The following is a 27,458-nucleotide window of genomic DNA, read 5'->3' on the forward strand; positions in this document are numbered from 1 at the left end:
TAAAGTTTGTCCCTCAATCGAACCTTCACCTCTCGAACTCCCTCCTTTCATTGGACAAAGTGCAGAAAAAAAGAAAATAAAGCTTTTTCTGCCTCAATTGTAATGAGATAGTTTACAACGAGACATTTTTACTTTATGACAATCCGCTGGTGTCGACCCTTTCTGCTAAAGCTAATGCATAATCTCTCAGCAAAATTGCATTATTGGAATTGGTTTCTGTGTAATTGGCAATGAATATGACTTCAGTTCTGTTCAAATTCTGTGAAGATCTGCAATGAATATTGTTTACCCAGCAGGTGGATATGACGTCACGGACTTGGAACATCAGAAAATAACAACATCCAAATCCGCGATTCCTTTTTCTTTCATAGCGCATTAAATTGTAATAACATTAGAAGGAGCTCGCTCTCGTATTTGAGACAGAAGGTGTTGTGAAACTCTAGATTATTTTCCCTGTAACGGCGCTCTCCGTGAATCCAGCAGAGGTATCTTCTCGTAGTTAAAGTTAGTCCCCAAAGCGGAGTAATATTGTTAGTATTTACAGTGTGATTGCAGAATTGTCTACTGCGTGCACCTACCATTGTCGATTCGGGTAAGTTGATGATATTATAACGTTCTCTCGTTACTCATTGCCTCTACTATTTCAGCTCGCTCACATGGAGTTTGTCTTTGTTTGACACTGTTTTCTTTTGGTATTGTTTCTATGGCGAAATAAACAAATAAACAACACCAATAATATTACACGAGAGCTGAAATACTGCTTGAAGTCTTGTTTTATGCGCTGTAAGCAGGGTATACTTTTTGAAAGGCTCAGTGATAGTATTAGAAGAAGAGATACTGCATCTTCTACTTTTCTAGAAGTTAGGTCGGTAGTTGTTGCTCTTATTTTCTCATGTTTGTGGCCCCGGGTAAATGTTATTTAAACATTCTCAAGAGCAGGCAAGAAGTGTAAGTTATACTTTGTGAAACCATGCTCTAGGTAAACTAACTCGTTGTTTAAACTTTGTAACTCAAGATGAGCTTTCTGAATGGAGAGAGGAAGTTTGAGTGCCGTGATTTCTTTGGACCAAAATCAGGGATAAGGGACTTTTCCCCACGTGCTACCTTCCACAAACTGCAGGACGGACCAGACTCACTGAATAGCTGTGACTCTGAAGATTCAAATTGTGTAATTTCTTAGATTTTGACACATTATTATTTATAGTTCAATTATGTACATTGACATAATCTAATGTATACCACGATTTGGTAGTTATTGTAGCACTTGCATAGACAAGACCACTCCTATAGTGTAATAACATAATATAACATAATTGTGGTATAGTGAACTGCAATGGTATTGAATACTGTTTTTATACTCTAAGCATCTCCATATATAGGGGACATCTTTTGTAGACTTTTCTTATTTGCTTCAATTACCATCCCACTTTGTTGAGTTGTTAGTGCTTAGCTGTTGGAGGATGAAAGTTTTACATCACTTTTTTGATTGGGTTGTAGTAGACTATATTCATATTTTCTTTGCAATGCAAATAGGCCGCCCCACCTTCTTCCATGGTAAAATTTGAACATGAACTTTGATAAATGACATATTTTCTATTGTAGTGGTGCAGTACAACAAAGACCATATCAAACTGTAGTATTATAGTTTTTATAAGGTAATGCTAAGCATTGAACTAAAGTAGATAAATTAAAAAGTATATTAGTTTGCACTTTATAATGGCAAGTGTATTCAGTTATTCCATTATTTTCTATTCTATTATTTAATTATTTACATCTTGAACTATATTAAATCATCATTATTGCAAATAAAATAACTACACACTGTAACTTGGTGTATATCATTCTTTAATACTTTTTGATATATACAGACCATGATTGTTTCCCTAAGCTACGAGGGAACATAACAAGCACACAACAGTTAGATATTCATTTTCCTCACAATAAGGGCCCAAACCAAATCTGCAGCTGGTTCACTATTGGAGCTAAAACCATCTAAAAAATAAAAGGCAACTGCAGCGTTAACATCTATCGTTGGCAGAGCTCCCGCTTTCTTGGTCTTTGGATTAGTCATTGTCTGAGGGGAAAAACACTTTTTGTAGGAGAAGTAAAGTAAACAGCCTCCAATAAGCGAACCTTGACAACCCAGATTAAGGAAAACATTGAAGATCAAACAGTGCTGCTGCTGGGCTGTTGTCATGAGCTGCCTGAGAGAGAGCTGCAGACTATTTGAACAGGCACTGGGGTTTGTGTGCTCACTTATGCAGAAATGGACCTTCGCAAATGCTGACCCAGGTTTAAAAAGCACAGGGTGAACTTTCTTTGCAACTTTCCAGCCCTGGTGTTTAACACATACAGTGTCCAGAGAGCCCCAGCCTTTATTCTCCTGTACGACAGCAACACACTAACAGTGTCCTCTCAGACTGCTTTATGCCAGATAAAACGACAGTGCTTTCCCTGCCCCCTATTGCAACTGAAAAAATTCACAGTTGGGGGAAAAAAAAGTATTAAAATCAAGACAGGGTAGTCGTATGCAGTGTTATTACTTAGCCTCCTTGAATTCCTATCCAATCCGTAATGTACTTCTGCGTTATTTTCAAAAGTCCTTATTTTCAGTCTGGCCTTTTTAGTACATACACAGGCTTGTGTTTTGGGTCCTCTGTGTATAATGAGAATTGAGGCTAAATTGATGAGAAAGTAATCAGTCACTCATGCATTCAGTCTGAGGAGGACTCCCATCCCAGAGTGGACGGTCTTGCTCTTTCATCTGACGGCTCAGTATTTTGTGAACACACACTGAAATACCCAGTGCTGGGTACGGAAGGCCTGTAAAATGCTAGCAGGTCAATGATAAGAAAAGTTATTTTGGTGGGAATGAGGTTTCACACTATGTAGAGTTTCCAGACTAGGGCTAGTGTTAGGGTATTACGGTATTTGCTTGATTTACCCTGTAATTAATATTTAATACAGAGTTACAGTAATGTAAAGGGGTACCACTTTTGGATAACTTTCCCTATGTAACTTGTGTATTTCAATATCATAATCTCACTGTCAGAACATTCACATCATGAGTTTGTCATGTGACTCACACATGTTTACATTAAAATTGGTCGTAAATGGACAGGAAAGGATGAGGGATTTAATAGTAGGATCGTAAGTAGCATAAGTGTGACTAGTAGGCCTACAGTATTTGTGCTATTGCATTCTAATGGAATGGGTAACAAAGGAAAGCAGGACAATATTTGTAGGGTAAAGGTTAGTGTGTCCCACTCCCTGTGGGGTGACCAGGCAGCTGTTGTCTCTCTGTGCCGTGCCCCTGGCACACTGTGCTCTCCATGCCAGGCTGCCAGGCCATTGGTCAGGGAGTGGACGGCTTCAGGTGAGATCCGAGCAGCTCCTCTGTTTCCATGGAGACAGCACACGCTCAGGACGGCCATTAACTAATTCAACCTTTAATTACTGTCTTCCTCAGTCATCTGTCCATAAAAAAGGGAGGGTGACAAAATGTCACTGGCAACAGGGGGAAGAAATGAAGTGTGCCATTTCTATCAATGAACTATACATAATTCATTAATTATTGTTGCATGATAAAAATAAAGGAACTTTTTTAAAAATAGCATTTTATAATATTAAAACAATTATCTTATTTTTTTCACACCCTTTTTTTCAGTGCAATGATTTTTGGGGAAATCATTAGCGCCTATTTTGTTACCAGTTGCCAGTTTAGTTTGTATACAATGTAGTCTTTGTGTATATTTCATGTTATACTGTACATCATACAGGCTTTTCTGTTATTTTGTTTTGGTGGATGCCCACCTGAGACATAATTATTTTTGTTTCACCTGCTTATCATCAATAATTGATTGAAAGGAGATAAAATCAGTTCACTTGTATACTAGAATGGAAGAGTAATAATGAAAGGGCAGTAGACAATTGTGCCATTTCAATGAGTCTACGGCTGCAAACTCTACTCTCTGTAGTACTGTTGGTTTGCATTGAGATGTGAAAACTTTGCATGTGTGTAGGAGTGAAGAGCATAGTGACTAAGTGAAACATCACTTTCAGGCATAATCTACTCATAAAGAAAGCAAATGCCTGTGCAAATTTAAACACCTCTCATATTCAAATATGTACATCTTCCATACATTTTTTTTTTTGCCATAGAGCTGACTAGTCAAACCTCAAGGGCATCTGAGATATGAGATGTATTTTGGAGATTGATAGGATTGCATCAGTTTTTTAAATAAATGGGTTACAATTGGCATGGTTCCAATCTAAAGTGACCCTCTTGTGGTATATATATATATTGTAGTATACTTCTTCCATAGTGGAGAATGGTGGTGTGCCCCCCAGGTCAGAACTCAGGCCAGCATATCATCTTCCATGTCTGACCTATAGGCTGCAGAGCTGGGCTAATTGGATTAGGACTCGGATCTCTCTCTGCCAGCTGTGGGGTTGACAGCTGAGCTGAGGGGGGATCAGACCCGTGGGTGGGTTTCTCCCTGATCCAGGGGTCCACAGGCAGGAGCCGCATGGGTAAAGGGAGGGATCCCCCACAACACTGCTCCCAGAGGTTAAACTCTCTAGGAATGTGACATTTGAAAACACCAAAGGATGCCCCGTCTGATCCAGACTATTGTGGAGTCTGGATCTAGATATTTCAGGAATGTTCTGTTTCACTATACTACTCACCTGTGTGTCTCACAAGCGGGTTGTAGTGGTCACATGTGGTGATATGCACTCATAGCCAATGTCAAGTATTTCATGTCACATACGCATGCAGTGGAGTCACTGTATTGAGCAGCACCCTCTTGGCTGGGAATGAGACTACAGACACTCCTACAGGTTGGTCAAGGTTTTCCTATGCCTGGTGTCCCTGTTGTGGGGTGGCCTTGGTGCCTTCTTTCTGCTCTCCTCAATGACTCAATACCTAGGACACTTTTGGCCTTTGTCTCTGTGTAAGTTTCAAGGTCGATATACAGTGCATTCGGAAAGTATTCAGACCCCTTGACTTTTTCCACATTTTGTTACGTTACAGCCTTATTCTAAAATTGATTAAATTAATGTTTTTCCTAATCAATCTACACACAATACCCCATAATGACAAAGTGAAAACAGGTTTTTAGACATTTTAGCAAATGTATTAAAAATAAAAAACATGATTTACATAAGTATTCAGACCCTTTGCTATGAGACTCGAAATTTGGCTCAGGTGCATCCTGTTTCCATTGATCATCCTTGAGATGTTTCTACAACTTGATTGGGGTGCACCTGTGGTAAATTCAATTGATTCAACATGATTTGGAAAGGCACACACCTGTCTATATAAGGTCCCACAGTTGACAGTGCATGTCAGAGCAAAAACCAAGCCATGAGGTCGAAAGGAATTGTCCGTAGAGCTCCGAGACAGGATTGTGTCAAGGCTCAGATCTGGGGAAGGGTACCAAAAAAATGTCTGTACCATTGAAGGTCCCCAAGAACACAGTGACCTCCGTCATTCTTAAATGGAAGAAGTTTGGAACCACCAAGACTCTTCCTAGAGCTGGCCACCCGTCCAAACTGAGCAATCGGGGGAGAAGGGCCTTGGTCAGGGAGGTGACCAAGAACACGATGGTCACTCTGACAGAGCTCTGTGGAGATGGGAGAACCTTCCAGAAGGACAACCATCTCTGCAGCACTCCACCAATCAGGCCTTTATGGTAGAGTGGCCAGACGGAAGCTACTCCTCAGTAAAAGGCACATGACAGCCCACATCACTGGAGGGACCTGAAAATAGTTGTGCAGTGACGCTCCCCATCCAACCTGACAGAGCTTGAGAGGATCAGTAGAGAACAATGGGAGGAACTCCCCAAATACAGGTGTGCCAAGCTTGTAGCGTCATACCCAAGAAGACTCGAGGCTGTAATTGCTGCCAAAGGTGCTTCAACAAAGTACAGAGTAAAGGGTCTGAATACTTATGTAAATGTGATTAAAGTTTTTAATTTCTTTATACATTTGCAAAAATGTCTAAGAACCTGTTTTTGCTTTGTCATTATGGGGTATTGTGTGTAAATTGATGAGGGGAAAAATCGATTTAATCAATTTTAGAATACGGCTGTAAGGTAACTAAATGTGGAAAAAGCCAAGGGGTCTGAATACTTTCCGAATGCACTGTACTCCTAGCATTATCTTGGCTGCACAAGCAAATTTTTTTCCTGACCATTTTCAATAATACTCCACTACTTACTGAAATTCTGCATTTCTTAGCAGAATTTCCCCAGTAGAATATGTCCAGCATAGCTTAGAGTTACCCACGCTCCCTTTTGGGTGTTTCACAGGTACGCAGCAAACAGTTTTAGGCAGACATCAGGGGCCCAGCCATATGCTACAATCTGTGTTCAGCTCCCAGGCGAGACCTCTACACCTGTTTTTCTCAGCTGGCCTGTGTGTTGTGTGTGTTTGAGGTTTCTTGCCTTTTAAAGTAAAGATTCACCCATTTTTAATATAATATTGTTTTTGTGCATCTCTGAGCGATGTTCTATCGATTCCCTGGGTCATTTCATGTTTTCATGTGTATCTGAGCTATTGCTTTTCAAGCAGGCAGAAATTAGTCTGGCCTGATGTAACACTGGAAGTTAATAGGAATATGACTTTTAGATCGCAAGAATGTCTATCATACGTGTCAGATTTCAATACTGGGCGATGTCATAACACAGGAGGTTGTCTTCTCACAAATGAGCCATTGATCTGATTTTTGCAAAATTCCTACCACGAGAAATGTGTAATTTAACAGAGGGCCTAACATATTTATCCTATTTGTCTGCCTCTTCAGTCCAGGGTGTGTTACGTGGTGCCGTTGCATGGTCGTTGCGAATGTCAGACTCCACTCTGCAAGGCACGTAGATCTGCAGGTTGAACATGGTGAGATTAGTTTGTTTAGGCGATTTTATAGCTAAGTAGCTACTTCACATGCTGATATTAACTTTGGTATTATTGTGTGTAGCTAGGTTTGTTAGCTAGCTAGCAAGCCAGCCCATAGAGAGCATTGCAATGTGGGTTTTGTAGTTGACTTGAGCTGCAACAGATTTCCACAACGATTTTCATGTGTTGCTACCAACCTTATTATAAAAACATTGTCCTCACATATTAGTGTTATGTAACACTGTAAATTATAGGAATGAGTGGTTTTGGGTGGATTTTTCCTTTAAGGCCAGGCACCACACCCTAATATGGTCTTTATTTTTCCCTTAATCATATCACAATCACTTTGTACCAGTTGAATGTGGACACAAATATCATATTTCTTCCCCTCTGAAATATTGTATTAAAAAATGCATATTATGTGATATCATTAAATATGCGCATATTTGCCTAAATATTTTGGTTTCATTTTGTTAAGACAATCCATGACCGGACTTACACATAGCCGATTGTGGAAACATACTTTTTTCATCTTTCAATCTGTAAAATACTAAAGAAAGGTACGTAAAAAGCATTTTTGGCAAAACATTTTTAAGAACATGTCATGTAGAATACAAATTTGACAACATATCAACAATTCCATATGTATAAGTCTGGAGAATACGTCTAAGGATAATCACACACAATTTGGTGAATGCTGATGCTTCTGAGGCTGAGAAAAATGTGTTGCTGTGTTGGAAGAATCTGACTTTCGGGAAATGGCGGTAAAAAGACAAGGACACTGAATTAAGACTACCTAACAACAAACACCTATTTAGACCCAATCACCATCTCTTCAAAGTAAGTTACTACATATAGTCCTGTTTGTAACATTCTCTATGAAATGTGCTTTTAAATGTGTGATTCAATTTAGTAAACTTTGAAATTATGGATGTATGTCAATTTAAAAGTGGTTACAATTCATGACATTTTGATGACGGTAGTATGATAAACTAACGACAATATACATTTTCATAAGCTTTTTGACATTTTTATTTTAACTTTATGAAAATACAAATATTAATGGACCAAAATACCAAATAAATCTTGAAATTGACAAGTACATGCAAAAATGTAATTTTAGCCTGTGGTGCCTGGCCTTAAGGTATTTGCCTATTGGACCAAAGTCCTTCTCATCATACTGATGCTTCCACTAATCTGGGATCTGCCTGTGCAGTGTGCTGCCTGACAGTGAGAATTAGCACCAAACACCCAAACATAAGCAGTAATGCCTCCTTTAGAACACCAGCAACACTAGCTTAAATCAGCTATAGTATTTCACTACATGTGCATTAAGGCCAAGGGAGCAGAGCACTGCTAAGGGAGTCAGCCAGCCAGCCCCAGCCTTGGCGTCTTTGGTGTGTTCTCATTTGGCAGCCCAACCCTGACAAGAAACATGGCAGGGCCTGCTCTTCCATCATCAGTGCTGGGCGGAAAGTTGCTGTGCTTTGATCATGTTTTTGGGCGCATCGCTCCAGCTTAGCCCTGCCGCTCACGATGTGATAAGCCATCAGAGTACTCAGATCTGAGCCGGCAGCACTGTGGGCTTGAGGAGAGACAGGGGAGAGTGTTTGCAGACGGGGAGAGCAGCAATGCAAATTTTGTTGACAGGTTGTTAATGCACTCTTTCTCTCTGCCTTTGAATTAAACAATGTTCTTCCTTTGCACTCTCTCTCTCCTTTCAAGAAAAGGATCTGTTTCATTTGAACTACTACTTTGAGATGGAACAACACGATTCCCATGTTTCCCTGGCACTATGTTCACAATTAAAACACCTTTAATTAGAGGTGCATATTAATTACCTCATCAGAGCATGTTTTTAATGATTTAGCAAAATGATGCCAATTGAAATATTCTAAGTAAACTAAACTGATGTAACTTGACTTTGAAGTTGAACGTCCCCTTTTGGTCTTCTTCTGTATTAGATGTTAGTACATAAAACATGTTTTAGAACCCTGATTTAAAAAGTCTGCTCTTAATTGAGTGGTTGTTGCTTGTTTATTTGATATGGATTTACCAGCTGGGTGGTAATAGGGGAGCTGTAATTATCAGAGATGCACTGCTCTCTAGGAGAGGATCAACTACTCTGATGAGCACAGAACATAGATGAAAGTCTGAAGGTTACTGTTACAACTAGTCTGCCTCTTTAAGGTACCAGTAGAAGAGAGTAGAACAGGTTCATTATTTGTCCTACATCCCTAAAAGTGGTACGATGTACCTGGGTGGACTATTTGGGAAGTACTGTAAAAACGTAAATTGTCTCATTATTAGTCGTACATTTGACAATAGTCTGAGAGGGTAAGCTACATCATGGAAAGTGACAGGTGTTATACCAAAAGTGATTTGATTTGATTGACAGACAAGTCAACATCTAGGCTATTAGTTTGATTAAATGGTTCAAATAGAAGTTCTCCATCCTTGAGAAGAGTTCGCCAAAGAATAACTCTATGGATGGTTTACAGCTCACTCTTCACTAGGCTTATTATAGTAGGCTGAAATATAAGCGTGGTGCTCAAGGCTGGTGATTGTGGAGGGCCTTGAGGATTTAGAGTCTCTCATGAGGACACAGTACCTTTGTAGATAATGGCTGTGTTAACCTAGATTCATGACTTCTATTTTCAGAGTCCCTTGAATATTGAGTTGGAGCATACAATATTGCATATTGAAAGGAAAGGTTTTACCTAAATGAAATCATACTGATGTGGTTTGTCCAAACAACATAGTAGATGAATAGCTGCTGATGGTGCCTTTCCTTACCTCGATGACTCAGTTGACCTGAAAATGGGGGAATTACAGTGGCTAGTGAAAGTGTACACACCCCTTGCAGAGTCTTCACATTTTGCTGCGAGAAAGTAAAAAAAAAAAAAAATAATGACAGTGTCTTCACACTCCAGAGTTAATACTTAGTGGAAGCACATTTGGCAGCCATTACAGCTGTGAATACAGCTTTTGAATAATATTCTACCAACTATGCACAACTCTTAGGGCAACATACAGTATGTCCATTATTTTGGTCAAAATTACAGACGTAAATATCATACGCTTCCCAAAATGCTAACCATTGTAATGGTGAAAGTTTAGCATGTCTTTGGGAATGATATTTGTGCAAATGTATCCAACAAGTTTGTAGAGTCACAAGCTTTATGTAATCATTGCGTGCTAGGAATATGGGACCAAATACACTACACTTTTGACTACTGTAGCCCTTTCCTGCAGTCAAATGACCTAGTGGCCTTATGGGTGGAATGTTATTAATATTTTTCATAATGAACACACTTTTTTTTGTCTTTTCTTTTTTTTTGAAAAATCTGGTGTTTCTATGACAAACTGTTTTGTTGTATTTCAGTCTTCTGTGATGTATATAAAGTGTAATATTGGGATGCAAACTCAAAATGTAATACATTTCAACTCTATATCTGACATGTAACAGGTGTCTTCTTTTTTTAAGCCCATAACCATGTGTGTGAGGTGTATACCTTTGTTTCAAAGTAGATTTGTTTAAGACTGCCAAGAAACACTCTGTGACCCTGATTTAGTCCACTGAAGTTAAAGGTTAATAGACATATACACTACTGTTCAAAAGTTTGGGGTCACTTAGAAATGTCAAAAAAAAGCATTTTTTCTCCATTAAAATAACATCAAATTGATCAGAAATACAGTGTAGACATTGTTAATGTTGTAAATTGCTATTGTAGCTGGAAACGGCTGATTTTTAACAGAATATCTACATAGGCGTACAGAGGCCCATTATCAGCAACCATCAGTTCTGTGTTCCAATGGCACGTTGTGTTTGCTAATCCAAGTTTATCATTTTAAAAGGCTAATTGATCATTAGAAAACCCTTTTGCAATTATGTTAGCACAGCTGGAAACTGTTGTGCTGATTAAAGAAGCAATAAATCTGGCCTTCTTGAGACTAGTTGAGTATCTGGAGCATCAGCAATTGTGGGTTCGATTACAGGCTCAAAATGGCCAGAAACAAATAACTTTCTTCTGAAATGCATCAGTCTATTCTTGTTCTGAGAAATGAAGGCTATTCTATGCGAGAAATTGCCAAGAAACTGAAGATCTCGTACAACGCTGTGTACTACTCCCTTCACAGAACAGCGCAAACTGGCTCTAACCAGAATAGAAAGAGGAGTGGGAGGCCCCGGTGCACAACTGAGCAAGAGGACAAATACATTAGAGTGTCTAGTTTGAGAAACAGATGCCTCACAGGTCCACAACTGGCAGCTTCATTAAATAGTACCTGCAAAACACCAGTCTCAACGTCAACAGTGAAGAGGCGACTCCGGGATGCTGACCTTCTAGGCAGAGTTGCAAAGAAAAAGCTATATCTCAGACTGGTCAATAAAAAGAAAAGATTAAGATGGGCAAAAGAACACAGACACTGGACAGAGGAAGATTGGAAAAAAGTGTTATGGACGGATGAATCGAAGTTTGAGGTGTTCAGATCACATAGAATAACATTTGTGAGACACAGACCAAATGAAAAGATGCTGGAGGAGTGCTTGATGCCATCTGTCAAGCATGGTGGAGGCAACGTGATGGTCTGGGGGTGCTTTGGTGGTGGTAAAGTGGGAGATTTGTACAGGGTAAAAGGGATCTTGAAGAAGGAAGGCTATCACTCCATTTTGCAACGCCATGCCATACCCTGTAGATGGGGCTTGATTGGAGCCAATGTCCTCCTACAACAGGACAATGACCCAAAGCACAGCTCCAAACTATGCAATAACTATTTAGGGAAGAAGCAGTCAGCTGGTATTCTGTCGATAATGGATTGGCCAGCACAGTCACCGGATCTCAACCCTATTGAGCTGTTGTGGGAGCAGCTTGACTGTGTGGTAAGTAAGAAGTGCCCATCAAGCCAATCCAATTTGTGGGAGGTGCTTCAGGAAGCATGGGGTGAAATCTCTTCAGATTACCTCAACAAATTGACAACTAGAATGCCAAGGTCTGCAAGGCTGTAATTGCTGCAAATTGAGGATTCTTTGACGAAAGCAAAGTTTGAAGGACACAATTATTATTTCAATTAAAAATCATTATTTCTAAACTTGTCAATGACTACATTTCCTATTCAAACTAATTTAATGTATGTTTTCATGGAAAACAAGGACATTTCTAAGTGACCCCAAAGTGTAAGTGAATTTGTCCCAATACTTTTGGTCCCCTAAAATCGGGGGACTATGTAAAATGGTGCTGTAATTTCTAAATGGTTCACCCGATATGGATAAAAAAATACCCACAAATTAAAGCTGACAGTCTGCACTTTAACCTCATTGTCATTGGATCAGTTCAAATCCAAAGTGCTGGAGTACAGAGCCAAAACAACAAAACATTTGCCACTGTCCCAATACTTTTGGAGCTTACTGTATGTTGCCCTAAGAGTTGTTTAAGGTTGGTAGAATCTTATTCAAAATGATTCACAGCTGTAATGGCTGCCAATGGTGCTTCCGCCAAGTATTAACTCTGGGGTGTGAAAACATACGCAATCAATACATCCAAGTTTTTTGTATTTCTTAGTAATTTAGATTTTTTTTATTTGTATTGTCTTTCACTTTGAAAATGAGGAGTAGGTTGTGTAGATCAATAGGAAAAACAATTTAATTTAATTCCTTTTTAGATTACATTTTAAGGTAGCAAAATGTGAAGACTGTGCAAGGGGTGTGTGGAATTGTCCCCCACGATGAAATCGAGGGGGCATATGGATCTGTCTCCGTCCGTATGTTAGTTAGGCACACGCGATATCTTAGACACCACTAGCTCAATTTTGACGAAACGTAGGTGAATTACGTGTCTTGCCCTAGCTTTCCGGCATTTACAAAAGTACACTGATTGGCCCAAGGGGGGTGCTATAGTAATCAACTGAAATTCCAAACATTGAACAAGCATATCTCCTATCCCGTTTGAGCTACGGTCATGACATTTTGTACATACAGTGCCTTGCAAAAGTATTCATCCCCCTTGGTATTTTTCTGATTTTGTTGCATTACAACCTGTAATTGAAATGGATTTTTATTTGGATTTCATGTAATGGACATACACAAAAGAGTCCAAATTGGTGAAGTTAAATGAAAAAAATAACTTGTTTCAAAAAATTCAAACAAATAAATAAGGGAAAAGTGGTGCGTGCGTATGTATTCACCCTCTTTGCTATGAAGCCCCTAAATAAAGATCTGGTGCAACCAATTACCTTCAGAAGTCACATAATTAGTGAAATAAAGTCCACCTGTGTGCAATGTAAGTGTCACATGATCTGTCACATGATCTCAGTATATATACACCTCTTCTGAAAGGCCCCAGAGTCTGCAACACCACTAAGCAAGGGGAACCACCAAGCAAGCGGCACCATGAAGACCAAGGAGCTCTCAAAACAGGTCAGGGACAAAGTTGTGGAGAAGTACAGATCAGGGTTGGGTTATAAAAAAATATCTGAAACTTTGAACATCCCACGGAGCACCATAAAATCCATTATTAAAAAATGGAAAGAATATGGCACCACAACAAACCTGCCAAGAGAGGGCCGCCCACCAAAACTCACGGACCAGGCAAGGATGGCATTAATCAGAGAGGCAACAAAGAGACCAAAGATAACCCTGAAGGAGCTGCAAAGCTCCACAGCGGAGATTGGAGTATCTGTCCATAAGCTGTACACTCCACAGAGGTGGGCTTTACAGAAGTGTGGCCAGAAAAAAGCCATTGCTTAAAGAAAAAAATTAGCAAACACATTTGGTGTTCGCCAAAAGGCATGTGGGAGACTCCCCAAACATATGGAAGAAGGTACTCTGGTCAAATGAGACTAAAATTGAGCTTTTTGGCCATCAAGGAAAACGCTATGTCTGGCGCAAACCCCTCACCTCTCATCACCCAGAGAACACCATCCCCACAGTGAGGGGGGGGGGGGGGGGTTGTAAGGCAACAAAATAGGAAAAATGCCAAGGGGAGTGAACAAAATATTAAGAACACATTAACCGTTAGAGTTCCAAATAACTCTAACGGTCACCCCAGCGTGAGTTTTTTTTAATGCGTGTCAGAATGCACTCACTGTTCCAAAATGTGATTGTTACTCAACAGGACAGTTAACCTGCGCTGCCCTCAAACTAAGTCACGCTGCCTGCTAATTATCTATAGGCTATGTTTCAACTTGTCAATTTCAAATGATTTTCTAACAAGTTTTAATTTACTAACAACAGTTTGAATTGAGGTGTGTTCCGCCTACTCATTAATTCACATAGAAGTAGCCCATTTCACTGTTGCGGAAAATCTATGTTTGAGGCTTTACTGAGCCATCTTCGACGAGAGCAGACATTTGCGCATCTCCAGTCAGAACAGAACCTGTACAAAGTTTTCCCCATGCACATTTTCCGGCTGACGCCCGCATTGCCTTTTTGTTTTCCTTACTAATAAAAACTTTGTGTGCGTTCCTATCAAAGTAAGTGCCTTATTACGTTATCATTATAGTTTCTGTATATCGTCATTTCAACTGTAGCACACCCTATGTATGTATGGAGCATAATGTATTTACTGTTTTATTCACGTTTTTTGGATGGTTGTACTGATTTATCATTAGCTAATGCAAAAGTATGTGGACACCTGCTGTCGAACATCTCCACTCTTCTGGGAAGGCTTTCCACTAGATGTTGGAACATTGCTGCGGGGACTTGCTTCCATTCAGCCACAAGAGAATTAGTGAGGTTGGGCACTGATTTTGGGCGATTAGGCCTGGCTTGCAGTCGGCGTTCCAATTCATCCCAAAGTAGTTCGATGGGGTTGAGGTCATGGGGTCTGTGCAGGCCAGTAAAGTTCTTCCACACCAATCTCGACAAACCATTTCTGTATGGACCTTGCTTTGTGTACGGGGGCATTGTCATGCTGAAACAGGAAATGGCCTTCCCCTAACTGTTGCCACAAAAGTTGGTAGCAAAGACTCAATCATCTAGAATGGAACTAAGGGGGCCTAGCCCGAACCATGACAAACAGCCCCAGACCATTATTCCTCCTCCACCAAACTTTACAGATGGCACTATGCATTGGGGCAAGTAGCGTTCTCCTGGCATCCGCCGAACCCAGATTCGTCGGTCGGACTGCCAGATGTTGAAGCGTGATTCATCACTCCAGAGAAGGCATTTCCACTGCTCCAGAGTCCAATGGTGGCGAGCTTTACACCACTCCAGCCAATGCTTGGTGATCTTAGGCTTGTGTGCGGCTCCCACAAACAGTTATTGTGCTGACGTTGCTTCCAGAGGCAGTTTGGAACTCGGTAGTGAGTGTTGCAACCGAGGAAAGATTATTTTTACGCGCTTCAGCACTCGGCAGTCCCGTTCTGTGAGCTTGTGTGGCCTACTACGTCACGGCTGAGCCGTTGTTGCTCATAGACGTTTCCACTTCACAATAACAGCACTTACAGTTGACCGGGGCAGATATTTCACAAATTGACTTGTTGGAAAGGTGGCATCCTATGACGGTGCTACGTTGAAAGTCACTGAGCTCTTCAGTAAGTGCCATTCAACTGCCAGTGTTTGTCTATGGAGATTGCATGGCGGTGTGCTCAATTTTATATACCTGTAAGGAACGGGTGTGGCTGAAATAGCCGAATCCACTAATTTGAGGAGGTCCACATACTTTGGGCTATGAAGTGTAATTGCTAGCTACAGTGAGGGAAAAAAGTATTTGATCCCCTGCTGATTTTGTACGTTTGCCCACTGACAAAGAAATGATCAGTCTATAATTTTAATGGTAGGTTTATTTAAACAGTGAGAGACAGAATAACAACAACAAAATCCAGAAAAACGCATGTCAAAAATGTTATAAATTGATTTGCATTTAATGAGGGAAATAAGTATTTGACCCCCTCTCAATCAGAAAGATTTCTGGCTCCCAGGTGTCTTTTATACAGGTAACGAGCTGAGATTAGGAGCACACTCTTAAAGGGAGTGCTCCTAATCTCAGCTTGTTACCTGTATAAAAGACACCTGTCCACAGAAGCAATCAATCAATCAGATTCCAAACTCTCCACCATGGCCAAGACCAAAGAGCTCTCCAAGGATGTCAGGGACAAGATTGTAGACCTACACAAGGCTGGAATGGGCTACAAGACCATCGCCAAGCAGCTTGGTGAGAAGGTGACAACAGTTGGTGCGATTATTCGCAAATGGAAGAAACACAAAATAACTGTCAATCTCCCTCGGCCTGGGGCTCCATGCAAGATCTCACCTTGTGGAGTTGCAATGATCATGAGAACGGTGAGGAATCAGCCCAGAACTACACGGGAGGATCTTGTCAATGATCTCAAGGCAGCTGGGACTATAGTCACCAAGAAAACAATTGGTAACACACTACGCCGTGAAGGACTGAAATTCTGCAGCGCCCGCAAGGTCCCCCTGCTCAAGAAAGTACATATACATGCCCGTCTGAAGTTTGCCAATGAACATCTGAATGATTCAGAGGAGAACTGGATGAAAGTGTTGTGGTCAGATGAGACCAAAATGGAGCTCTTTGGCATCAACTCAACTCGCCGTGTTTGGAGGAGGAGGAATGCTGCCTATGACCCCAAGAACACCATCCCCACCGTCAAACATGGAGTTGGAAACATTATGCTTTGGGGGTGTTTTTCTGCTAAGGGGACAGGACAACTTCACCGTATCAAAGGGACGATGGACGGGGCCATGTACCGTCAAATATAGGGTGAGAACCTCCTTCCCTCAGCCAGGGCATTGAAAATGGGTCCTGGATGGGTATTCCAGCATGACAATGACCCAAAACACACGGCCAACGCAACAAAGGAGTGGCTTAAGAAGAAGCACATTAAGGTCCTGGAGTGGCCTAGCCAGTCTCCAGACGTTAATCCCATAGAACATCTGTGGAGGGAGCTGAAGGTTCGAGTTGCCAAACGTCAGCTTCGAAACCTTAATGACTTGGAGAAGATCTGCAAAGAGGAGTGGGACAAAATCCCTCCTGAGATGTGTGCAAACCTGGTGGCCAACTACAAGAAATGTCTGACATCTGTGATTGCCAACAACAGTTTTGCCACCAAGTACTAAGTCATGTTTTGCATAGGGGTCAAATACTAATTTCCTTCATTAAAATGTAAATCAATTTATAACATTTTTGACATGCGTTTTTCTGGATTTTTTTGTTGTTATTCTGTCTCTCACTGTTCAAATAAACCTACCATTAAAATTATAGACTGATCATTTCTTTGTCAGTAGGCAAACGTACAAAATCAGCAGGGGATCAAATACTTTTTCCCTCACTGTATATGTGGCGCCATGTTTGTTGATATCATACAATGCATTCTGGTTGTCACGTAAACTTCTGTCAGACCAAAGATGTTATAACAAAATGAGGTGAAGGGATGGTTCACTCGACTGACTTAGATTGTAACTATAGTTACTCAGGGTTGCCAGCTCAGACCCCTTTCCAGGGGTTTTATTTGTATTTTGTCTTATAAACTTATCCTGTGTTTGCCTCCTATTTATTGATAAATCCCCCATCATAGTAATATTTCCTGTATCATATCCCCCCACGATACCTTCCCCCATTTCTACCCCACATGGACTTGAAATCCCCCACAAATGAAATAAACCCCCTCCCACAAACATCCCTAAAATGGTTTGACCCAAATCTGGCAACCCTGTTTAGCTTTCACACTACGGTTAGGCTAGGCAGGAGGCTTGTATTTGGGGTGATGATCTGTGAGGTGATAACATTTTGTTTGCTTTGTGATTTGTCAAAAACTGTATATGACTTGTCAAGTCATGTGCTCCGGTTCTTGTAACGCTGTAACAAGTACATCGAAGACTTGTAAGACGCTGAGAAGTGGCCAAATTAAGTTAATATTTTTCGGGCTTTGAGCGCAGCCATCTTTGACTTTGACTTTGTTTATTTGCGTCTTATAGTGAATGGCATTCTGGGATTAGGGAGTTTTTGCTTGTCAAACATAAACAAACATGACTGTCATCATAAAGAATTTAGCTGCTGTTAGCTTAGGTGACACGCATCTTTTTTCTAAACAATAATAACATTTCGCCCTTGTGCTCACCAGATATGTGTTACATTGTAAACAACTGTAGCTGTTAGGTCGCTAACTTATGTTTAGTTTTTTGTCAGCGCAACCTGTTATTTAGACTATTTTATGGAATGAGTTTGGCTGTGGATGCGTTCCATGTGATGCTTGGATGATGAAGTTCGCATTTATCTTTTACAATAAAAGGTGAAATTGAAGATTAAAGTTGTGAAGACCTTTATTTCCCATCAGTACAAAACATTGTTTACATGCTTTTCAGACAACAATGCTGTTTAGATGCGTTTGTTGCATCATACGTTCTGTTGCTACTGTTCCAACCACATATTTGCGATGGTACGCTGCATGGAGCACTCAACAATGATCACAAATATGTGATCATACGGGTCAAAGGGTTAATATTGAGTTGAACCCCCCACCTTTGCCCTCAGAACAGCCTAATTCGTTGGGGCATGGACTCTACAAGGTGTTGAAAGCGTTCAACAGGGATGCTGGCCCATGTTGACTCCAATGCTTCCCACAGTTGTGTCAAGTTGGCTGGATGTCCTTTGGGTGGTGGACCATTCTTGATAAACACGGGAAACTGTTGAGCATGAAAAACCCAGCAGCATTGCAGTTCTTGACACAAACCCGTGCGCCTGGATCCTACTACCATACCCCGTTCAAAGGCACTTACATTTTTTGTCTTGCCCATTCACCCTCTGAATGGCACACATACACAATCCATGTCTCAATCATCTCATGGCTTAAAAATCCAACATGTCTCCTGCCCTGTCTCTCTACACTGATTTTGAAGTGTATTTAACAAGTGACATCAATAATGGATCATAGCTTTCACCTGGATTCACCTAGTCAGTCTATTTCATGGAAAGAGCAGGTGTTCATAATGTTTTGTACACTCAGTGTTTATGCATATCCTCATGAGAAACATGTTTTCCATAAGGACCTATAAGCTGTATCATTAGTGGGGGACGACATGTTTACTGTTGCCTTGTTCTTTCCATGCCTCTCTTTCTCTGCCTCTCTTTCTCTCTTTCTGCTTTTCTGTATCTCACACACACACACACGCACAACCTCAACCTTGTTTGTGTGAGAGCTGCTGTTGTTTGATAGCCCAGTCTCCCAGTAGATCTTCTGACATTGTTGTTCTTTGCCTGTGTTGGTTGGAGCGTGTGACTTACATTTGCCCAGGCTCCTTGGAGTGAGTTTGTTTTTGTTCTCAGTGTTGTAAACAGGGTGGGGCTCCATTCTCCAACCACTCAGAGAGAGATGCTTATTTTCTCAGGTGCTATTTTTTGTTTATCAGTTTGGTCAATAGACTTACTCAGGTGGAATTAGGTGTTGGAGGGATATTTAGCTGACTGTTTGTTTTGGTCCTTGGATGTCTCACAGAATGGAAAAACAAAGTAGAAATGAAACTTTTTATGTGTGTTTCTATAGTACCCCTTGGAGGGAGTGTATACTCAAAAAAGCAGACTTCTAAATATTTGCCTGTTGGAGAAATAAAGCAAATAAGAAGTGTTATGGATGTGGACAAGCTTTTTGGGGAGACTGAACATATTAGCAAAAGTCTGTGACTTTGTAAGTCTTAGGTCAAAACATGTATAGCCATATCGAAGGAAAGTCTTGGTTGAACACAAAAATTATTATTTTGAATAGATTGTAATTTCCGTTCTTACTTTAACCTCTACGGGATTAGTGTCCCATATATGGGACGGTTGAGCTAACGTGCGCTAATGTGATTAGCATGACTGTTGTAAGTAACAGCAAACTTTACAGGACATAGACATGTCTTATATGGGCAGAAAGCTTAAATTCTTGTTAATCTAACGGCACTGTCCAATTTACAGTAGCTATTACCGTGAAAAAATACCATGCTATTGTTTGAGGAGAGTGCACAACAACAAAAAACTTATCACGGCAACTGGTTTGATACATTCACCTCTGAAGGTAAATAATGTACTTACATTCAGTAATCTTGCTCTGATTTGTCATCCTAAGGTTTCCAGAGATAAAATGTAGCATAGTTTTGTTTGATAAAATCAATTTTTATATTCAAATGTAGGAACTGGGTTCTACAGTTTGAACCCCTGCTGCCTCTGGCTCCACACCCACCCCGCCTGGCCATCTAGATGTGTGAAAGTTAGTGTATAAGCTAATGATCCATCATGTATGACATTCCTGGGAGTGTGTAAACTTACATTTCGTATTACCATATCATTTTTGTATGTTCTCTATAGTTATGTACTTGAAAATGTATCAATTGACCAATTCGGCACATTTCAGCAGACTTGATACAAAATAGTCCAGTATTGCAATGCTTCAATGGATCAATCTGAAACACACACACAAATCTATATTGCGCCTAAACTGCAATATTCTATTGGGGCCTTTCTCTTGCATTTCATAGATGATGGAACAAAAAAACCCTGCATATTATCTTTTACCAGATCTAATGTGTTATATTCTCCTACATTAATTTCACATTTCCACAAACTTCAAAGTGTTTCCTTTCAAATGGTATCTAGAATATGCATATCCTTGCTTCAGGTCCTGAGCTACAGGCAGTTCGATTTGGGTATGTCATCTTAGGCGAAAATTGAAAAAAAGGGTCTGATCCTTACTATAGTAACCCTTGGAAGTACTCAAAAAAGCGGACTTCTAATATTTACCTGTTGGAGAAATAAAGCAAATAAGAAGTGTTATGGATGTGGACAAGCTTTTTGGGGAGACTGAACATATTAGCAAAAGTCTGTGACTTTGTAAGTCTTAGGTCAAAATATGTATAGCCATATCGAAGGAAAGGCTTGGTTGAACACAAAAATGATGATTTTGAATAGATTGTAATTTCCATTCTTACTTTAAAGAGCAAAAACAACCGTTATGGATGTGACACCCTCCGTTATGGATGTTACAGAGTCTGAAATAGACATTGCAATTTTAACGTTTTCTTGATCAAAATCGATCATAACACATTTGTTGTCATTTGGAATGTCAGCAGAAAGCATAGTACCTTAGGATTACATAATGATAGGTAGTCTGAATAGTATACATGACCAGGCATTTTTTTCTTTTTCCAAATTCAAATTCAAAATTAACCTTTACCAGTTGAATGTAGGCACAAATATATATTTTTATTTTTGTATTGAATGTTTTCAGAAATATTGTAACAAAACATACAAATGAGTGGCTTCCGTCTGGCCACTCTACCGTAAAGGTCTGATTGATGGAGTGCTGCAGAGATGGTTGTCCTTCTGGAAGGTTCTCCCATCTCCACAGTGGAACTCTGGAGTTCTGTCAGTCACCTCCCAGATGTCACGATCGTCTACCAAAGAGGAGGACCAAGGCGCAGCGTTGCAGGCAAACATACTCTTTAATTAGAGACACGATCAAAACAACAAACGATACGTGACAGTTCACGGTCAAACATAAACAGACTTGAAACAAGATCCCACAAACACAAATGGGAAACAGACAGTTTAAATATGGCTCCCAATCAGAGACAACCAACGACAGCTGACACTCGTTGCCTCTGATTGGGAGCCACTCAGGCCAACATAGAAATACACATACTAAATAAACAAATGAAATGCACACCCTGGCTCAACATACAAGTGTCCCCAGAGCCAGGGCGTGACAGTACCCCCCCCCTAAAGGCGCGGACTCCGACCGCGCCCACCAAACACCACAGGGGAGGGACCGGGTGGGCACTCCGCTTAGGCGGCGGATCCGGCTCCGGGCCTGGTCCCCGCTCCCTCTCCAACCCCCCAAAGTACCCCTGGTCCGGTCTGGCCCCGCTGGCCGGAGCTGGACTGCACACTGGTGGAGCGGATTGCTCTAGCTCCGGCGTGAAGCATCTGACCGGTGCCGGACCAGCCACCGGTGGAACAGGCACGGGCCGTGCCGGACTGACGACGCACACCACTGGCTTGGTGTGGGGAGCAGGAGCGGGCCGCGCCGGGCTGACGAAACGCACCACTGACTTGGTGCGGGGAGCAGGAGCGGGCCGGACCGGGCTGACGAAGCGCACCACTGACTTGGTGCGGGGAGCAGGAACGGGCCGTGCCGGGCTGACGAAGCGCACCACTGACTTGGTGCGGGGAGCAGGAACGGGCCGAGCTGGGCTGACGAAACGCACCACTGACTTGGTGCGGGGAGCAGGAATGGGCCGGACCGGGCTGACGACGCGCACCACTGACTTGGTGCGGGGAGCAGGAACGGGCCGCGCCGGGCTGACGAAACGCACCACTGACTTGGTGCGGGGAGCAGGAGCGGGCCGCGCCGGGCTGACGAAACGCACCACTGACTTGGTGCGGGGAGCAGGAGCGGGCCGGACCGGGCTGACGAAGCGCACCACTGACTTGGTGCGGGGAGCAGGAACGGGCCGTGCCGGGCTGACGAAGCGCACCACTGACTTGGTGCGAGTGGCAGGAACAGGCCGGACCGTACTGGGAACACACACCACTGGCCCTACGTGGGGATCAGGAACAGGCCGGACCGGACTGGCAACACACGCCAGTACCTCTCGCCGTGCCTCTACATCCTCCTTCCCCCTGGTGACCAGTGACTCCCGTAACCTGGCGGCCTCCTGCTGCCCCGTCGTCCACTGCGTTAGCCCCCCCCCCTAAAAAATTTCTGGGGGTCTCTCCTCCCCGTGGGCCAGGCCTCTATAGTTCTCGCCCAACTCTCGCTCTTCTGCCTCCAACTCCCGCTATTCAGCTCCTCAATTGGCTTGACCCAGTCGAAGCTCTTCCTCCATTGTTCCCAAGTCCACTCTCTCTGCTCTTCACTCGGCTTGACCCAGTCGAGGCTGCCACGGAGATCTGCTAGGGATTTCCCTGGCGATGGCTCCTCGACTCGCTGCTTGGTCCAGTTGTGGTGGGATCTTCTGTCACGATCGTCTACCAAAGAGGAGGACCAAGGCGCAGCGTTGCAGGCAAACATACTCTTTAATTAGAGACACGATCAAAACAACAAACGATACGTGACAGTTCACGGTCAAACATAAACAGACTTGAAACAAGATCCCACAAACACAAATGGGAAACAGACAGTTTAAATATGGCTCCCAATCAGAGACAACCAACGACAGCTGACACTCGTTGCCTCTGATTGGGAGCCACTCAGGCCAACATAGAAATACACATACTAAATAAACAAATGAAATGCACACCCTGGCTCAACATACAAGTGTCCCCAGAGCCAGGGCGTGACACCAGACCAAGGCCCTTCTCCCCCGATTGCTCAGTTTGTCCGGGCGGCCAGCTCTAGGAAGAGTCTTGGTGGTTCCTAACTTCTTCCATTTAAGAATGATGGAGACCACTGTATTTTTGGGGACCTTCAATGCTACAGAAAGTTGTTGGTACCCTTCCCCAGATCTGTGCCTCGACACAATCCTGTCTCTGAGCTCTACGGACAATTCCTTCTACCTCGTGGCTTGGTTTTTGCTCTGACATGCACTGTCAACTGTGGGACCTTATATAGACATGTGTGTGCCTTTTCAAATCATGTCCAATCAATTGAATCAATTTAATTTACTACAGGTGGACTCCAATCAAGTTGTAGAAACATTGGCTGACGACATGGGTCCCATTATGCCTGGCAAAAACCAAACACAGCATTCCACAGTAAGAACCTTATACCAACGGTCAAGCATGGTGGTGGTAGTGTGATGGTTTGGGGATGCTTTGTTGCCTCAGGACCTGGACGACGAAACGGAATGAAATGGGGATAAACCTAACTGAATTTGTGCAATAGAAACTCTCATTTGCAACTGTTTGTACAAATGATTACACCCTAGATCAGCTAGATGCAGGCAAGAGTATGCAAGGCGGTATTGAATGTGTCACTGTCTGTCACTTTAATAACCCCAATTTGTCTCTCGACCTGTGCACCTACGTTATAAACTTTCATTCGTAGGCTAGGTTGTAGCAACCTCATGATGGGTATAGGGATAATTAGAGTTTCATGTAGTAGCCTAAACCTATCGATGTTACGTTGAGCTGGGTGAATGGAATATGAATGACAGGCCATTGTCATAAAACCAAAAAAATCGTCCTCCCTTATCGGCACCGACCGCCACTGCGTCACATACAGTAAGCATATAGGCTGCTGTATGCATTGTCATTGATAAGGTATGCTTTAGGTAGCACTTAACTACCCTAGTTACATGTTATTATAACATACTGTAGATGGTGAAATGTACGTCACTATCAAAAGGACCAAAAGCACAGCTTCCTTGTATTTGAAATCTGGAATGTTACACTGACAAGGGACATCAAAGCACTAAAGTGAATGCACATCCAGTACAGGTATTATCCAGTAGCAGAGCATCAAACTCACTGGTAGGATTTCTAGTGTTGCCATTGTGTTTAATAACAGGCTTACAGTAAAGTTGAAAAGGTATTTGTTGTGGATGGAGAAATAAGCTTGTGAGTTATTGGATATTATAAAACCAGTTGTTTGGATCCTGGATGCTGATTGGTTGATATGTGGGAGTTGTGAGACAACAACTCCTGTAAAATACCATAACGTGTTAATGTCATAATTCCACAAAGATAGTATGATGTACACGCTTTTAACGGCGAGCCCCATAGTTAGAAATGTGTAAATCAATATTTTCACTTAATATTATAGAGTAGTCGGATTAGGCTTCGGGAGTGCGTTTCTGTATACTTCATACACAATTGTAAGTGATGATTGAAGGGCTAATTCAAAGAGTTTTAATCACCATGTGAACCTCTTGCAGTGTCATCTTTTTTTGTAAATGCCTCATAAAATGAATAGACGAGTAGCCTCTTTTTAGAGCATAATGGATACATTAGAATATAAGATGGATGGTAGATTAGTATCCCTCACAATATTTCTCTATCTCGGCTCTTTTCTCTATAGCGGCTGATCTCACATAAAAGACCTAGTGGAACACAATAAGGTGGCAGATGAACCTCACATGGGCAGGTTAATTGAAAACGAGAGATGATGGAATTTGACTGTTTCGTTTGCAGTCATTCTTCAAAGTGGAGTTGAGGGCTGACCACATTTATATGATCTCCTGGTGAGATTGACTGTAGGAACCTGTTTAGCTACTGTATGGTTTTACACTGTCTGTAGCCAATACATTTGTGTTGTTTATTTTTGTTTAGTCTTCACCTCTGATTGTACCTGGGCTTACCTGCCCATCATATGAATCACATTGGAGCTGACTCTCCTTTTCCATCATGTGAGATCATGCCGTTGGAACTGAGGTGTTGTGTTGCTATTGGGGTAAACTTCAAGGTGCCGACCGACCATTGAACAAGATGTCAACAAAAGAGCCAGGTTGTCATCACCAGGCTGACATGACTCTAGTTGTTGGGTGATTCATTAACTGAAGATATACTGGGCCAATAGTGGAGCTGCATAAAGATGACGGCTCCCATGTACTTACCACAAATGCCTTGTTTGCTGTATTGTACATTGCTCTCCTTTACTTTTTTTTGTGTCGTCATTAGCAAAGTATACATGATCCCAATTCTAGCTCCAAGACAACGGCACTTTGAAAAACCCCAAAAGTATATTGTGCTGATTTATTAGCGCGTTGAACCATGTTGCGCGCCGTAGTTTAAAAACTCGGTGGATAGTGGTAAAACAATAATGTTATATCTGAATTCTTATGCATCTTCACCATTGGAACCATTGATGGCTACCAGATTATCGCCAGCTGATCTCTCGTTAAACCATCAACACGTGCTAAATTCACCTGCACAGCTGATCTCAATTGCAACCATTATTGGTCACCTCATTACCGCTCCCTAAAAGATGATGTTGGTGTCACCTTAGTCCTGCTTGCAACCAAAGTCTTTCAAGATATGTTCGCCCTCTGGTTGGTATTATCGGAACAAATTAGTCCTACTTTATGAGCAGACTAAGGGCGATTTATCCATTTGACAAGCATTCCATACAACTGAAATAAAGTATTTCCTTGTTTATCACGGCAAATCTACTGTGACAATTTACCTGATACGTATGAATGGAAAACTAATGTTGATGTAGCCTACTCTTATTATTATTACATTTGTTTAATGAAATCCATTAAATCCTGTCTTTAAAATAAAATCTTAAAATTATCAAGATCGGGGGTAAAATATCCCTGGACTGTCCATGTTTGAAATGTGTAACTAAATCAAGTCAATTGTGATTGAGTTATATAATCAATATTTTTTAAATCAAATTACAGTGTAGGCTAATAAAGTTATTTTAAATGGCATATATTATATTATTTTACCATTTAAGGTGAAATGTTTGAATGAAATAAAGGCCTACTATTTTTTTATTTGTATACTCTGATAAGTATTTTTTACATTCATCAGCGTTATGGTTTCCAATGCTCCTGATAGGTTGATATTTCATTGGGGGCGGGAGTAGAGAACCTAGACACAGTTGTCTGGTATCATTATCACTTGACACAGTAACAACAAAAGATCAACTGATCGGCTGGTTTATTCTTGTAGGTTTTTGGTTGCAAGCAAGTTTGCTTTAACACGCAGGTGAATGTAATCTCCCGTTAGTAGTGTTTTAAGAAATCCAGTGGTAATGCATAGCACAGCGCTACATTCTACCTGTTGGTTGCAATGCACCCACTGTATCACAGGGTGTACATTCATGCTCCATTGTTATGTGTACTTCACATTGTCATTGACTTCCAGTACAGTAGAGGTTCTACAGAGAATGGATTGCACAAAGTATATTTTGTCCTCTCCTGTTATGGATAGGATGTCGTTAGGTCAAATAATTGTTTACAATCCTATTTACAGCATGAGGCAAGGTATCTGTTAAGTAATCATGTGTAATATTCTACAGGACAATTAGCGGTGTCAGTGGGCGAAAATGTGGACAAGTAAGTCTTTTGGATGCAAATATGTTCTCTATATTGTATTGTAACTCCTTGGAAATTGATCTTATTGAAGCTGCTATTGGTTCTCTGGGCCCAGTTTTTCCAAAGTTATCTATCCGTATTTCGGCTATCGGATAGGATTAAATACATAGAAATAGAATACATAGAACGAGAGTCCCTATTCAAGTCAATGATTTGTCCGTTCAATTCATGTAAGGTTCTGTATTTATTTCTTAGTTCACCTTGTTCTTGAACGTAGCCCTGTTTCTTTGTGTTCTTGAACATAGCCCTGTCTTTCGTTTTTGTTCATTGATTTCACCTGTGTTAGTTACTCACCTGGTCTCATCAGCTCCTTATTTAGTTCAGTTCTTTCTGTTTGTGCCTTGTGAGGTATTGTTCGTTTTGACTCTACTAAGCCTTTTCCTAGCTCGTTTGTGAGAACCAGTTTTAGCCTTCAGTCCTAGTTTTGATTCACCTGCCTGTTTGCCTACCTGTGTATGACCATTGCCTGCCCGTGACCATGATTCCTGCCTTCTGCGAAGGCGTAATAAACACCTTCCGCACTCTGCGAGTGAATCTACACCCTTTTCTCCCTGAGTATTCATTACAATTCATTCTATTTCTATGC

The 27,458-nt window shown here is 41.5% G+C and overlaps 1 protein-coding gene across 10 annotated transcripts in view; it reads left to right on the forward strand.

The window, feature by feature from the left end:
* Nucleotides 1-349: 349 nt before the first annotated feature.
* foxp1b (forkhead box P1b) overlaps nucleotides 350-27,458 on the forward strand; it is a 197,041-nt gene continuing 169,932 nt past the window's right edge. For 8 of the 10 annotated variants that reach the window (XM_084167269.1, XM_084167276.1, XM_084167275.1 and 5 more), the window contains exon 1: nucleotides 403-592. The gene's annotated coding sequence lies outside the window, so the exon portion shown is untranslated. Of the gene's footprint in view, nucleotides 593-27,458 lie in introns of all 10 variants that reach the window. The other 2 variants (XM_084167279.1, XM_084167277.1) reach the window with 2 other exon arrangements.

Source organism: Coregonus lavaretus (genome assembly GCF_964263955.1).
Source record: "Coregonus lavaretus genome assembly, chromosome: 8".
Lineage (NCBI taxonomy): Eukaryota > Metazoa > Chordata > Actinopteri > Salmoniformes > Salmonidae > Coregonus > Coregonus lavaretus.